Below are 2,500 nucleotides of genomic sequence, written 5' to 3' on the forward strand. Positions count from 1 at the left end.
TCATTATGATATAGTGTGATTAGGGTGAGGCAATTAAAGCATATTTTGTTGTAGAACTAAGGACCCAGGAACCTTCCATATCTAATATTAGTTCAAGTTTGTTGAAACCAAGGTCGGCGGGGCCGTGGTGGGGTGACAATATTGGCCCCAGATTTGACAGGGAGGAAATTTCGAAAATATTCTGTTCAAGGATAACTAGGCCTCAGGTTCGCAAACTAACATACAATCGTCCTCGTGTGATTAGATTCAGGTTTTGTTCAGATCGTGGCCCTAGGGGATGGGCTGAAGTTGCAGAAATGTTCCCCTATGTTCCCCCAAAGTTTCACAAAGAGATATGTAGGAAACAATCTCACTGCATACTGGCAAGTGCACCAAGGTGGCTCAGGTAAGCAATATGACCCGTGGGACTTTAGTTGTTTGTTACTCACTTATACGTAGACTATTTGTCAGTTTTCTTTGCCTCATATTTGATTTACTTTCATTATACTTTTTCTTCAGTATGCATTTAAAAAAAATTGGCTGTTGTTTCACCTGGCTTTTTATTAACACTTTTCGTTGTATATTTCATGGACTTTTATTATTCGTAGATCACTTGACCTTGTCCGCTGTATCACATCCTTGTCTGACGGTATCAGAGTTAGACGAGAGTTGTATGAAATCCAGTCTCTCTCTCTCTCTCTCTCTCTCTCTCTCTCTCTTCTCTCTCTCTCTCTCTCTCTCTCTCTCTCTCTCTCTCTCTCTCTCTCTTTGGTACAGATTTAAAGGTCAGATAATGTTTGATGGTTTACATTCGAAGGTTAAGTTTTTTGCTCTTTTTGTTTTTTTCTTGATTGCTCAAGTTTTTATCTCTCTCTCTCTCTCTCTCTCTCTCTCTCTCTCTCTCTCTCTCTCTCTCTCTCTCTCTCTCTATGTTACAGATTTAAGGGTCAGTTAATGTTCGATGGTTTACATTCAAAGGTTAATTTTTTTTTTCTTGGTTGCCCCCTCTCTCTTTCTCTCTCATCATGGAAATGGAATTATAGCAGTGAAAAATAATTTTACGAAGTCACTGCAGACACTGCTCATTATAATAAACCCCCACAAAGGAAGGACGCAGTCACGAATGAATTGCTTTGCGGTGATTGATGGTAGAGAACATTCACTGCTTCAAGAAAACCGTCTCCCATTCTGCCTGGATTTTACTTTGAAAACAACAGACGAGAAGAGAAAGATAAAAAAGTCTTTGCCCTGAAGTCACGTGGATATGATGGCATTGGCAAACAGTGAAACAGATGACAAGAAACCGGTGCCAGGTTTGTAGTTCGATTCAGGTAAATTTTCACCAACATTCTCTCTCTCTCTCTCTCTCTCTCTCTCTCTCTCTCTCTCTCTCTCTCTCTCTCTCTCTCTAGCCGGACGGAAAAAATTGAATAAAAAAAAAAAAAAAAAAAAAAAAAAAAAAAAAAAAAAAAAAAAAAAAAAAAAAAAAAAAAGACCGGAAGCGTGTTCATTGCTGTGTCGAAATATTTATCATCAAAACGAAGGAGGACCCTGACATGGTAATCTCTCTCTCTCTCTCTCTCTCTCTCTCTCTCTCTCTCTCTCTCTCTCTCTAATAAGTGGAGTATGCATGCCATTTCCGAAGTCTATCTTGTTTAGTTGAAAAGTTATGGCCAATGTAAATTCTTTTATGCCCTGTGACTTCTAATTTGACCTTGATTTGGCTTCGCATTTGGCATTATTAACGAAATATGCTTCTTGTGTCAGACATGACGTTTGTTTCTAGCTTAGTTCGAACTTTATGCCCGAGGTCGCATTCCTGTTTGTCATTTTGAGATGAAATGTAGCCCCGACATAACTCGTAGCAGAAGGTAAGTTCCTATTTACTGAACACAGACATTCTTTAATGGTGTAACTTTTAATCTGTTAGTAACAGGATTTTAACCTGAAAGCTTCATCGGAATCGGAGAAAAATGAATTTTTTCTTAACCCAACATTGACTTGTGTCCTTCATAAAACGTCAAGATTAAAACTGTTAAGGGTAAAAAAAATGTCCCATCGACAGATTCAAAGAAAACTAAAAGTTGACCTTTTAAGTGGCATTAAGACAAAGAATGTCAGGCTAAAGGCCCTTAAGTGAAGTCAAAATCAGAAAACTTTATTGCTTAAAAAAAAAGAAGTACAATTTTATAAAAAGGAGGGGTGGTTGTGGGGGGCGGCAAGTTGATCAGTTGTCATCAAAATTAGTCAAACTTGAAATTCACGAAAAGTATGCTGAGATAAAAAAAAATATCTTAAGCTTTTCTTCGGCACTGTCGAAAACTGCTCGTGGCAATGTCGAATTCTTATGACCAAAGATCTCTTTCGATTCTTGTTATCTCAACTTGTGACCTTCCAGAATAAATCAAGATCAAAAAGATTTGGAGGAAAATATCCACCAATCTACCATATTATTATTATTGTTATTGTTGTTGTTGTTGCTGCTGTATAGTCGAATGGCAATAAAGGAAGCGACGCACAG

At 37.9% G+C, this 2,500-nt stretch overlaps 1 protein-coding gene across 2 annotated transcripts in view; it reads left to right on the top strand.

Annotated features, from left to right (window-relative positions):
• LOC135200877 (UBA-like domain-containing protein 2-B) overlaps nucleotides 1-2,500 on the top strand; it is a 141,076-nt gene that overhangs the window by 122,537 nt on the left and 16,039 nt on the right. The gene's annotated exons all lie outside the window — the stretch shown is intronic.

The sequence above is a fragment of the Macrobrachium nipponense genome, chromosome 27 (genome assembly GCF_015104395.2).
Source record: "Macrobrachium nipponense isolate FS-2020 chromosome 27, ASM1510439v2, whole genome shotgun sequence".
Taxonomy (NCBI): Eukaryota; Metazoa; Arthropoda; class Malacostraca; order Decapoda; family Palaemonidae; genus Macrobrachium; species Macrobrachium nipponense.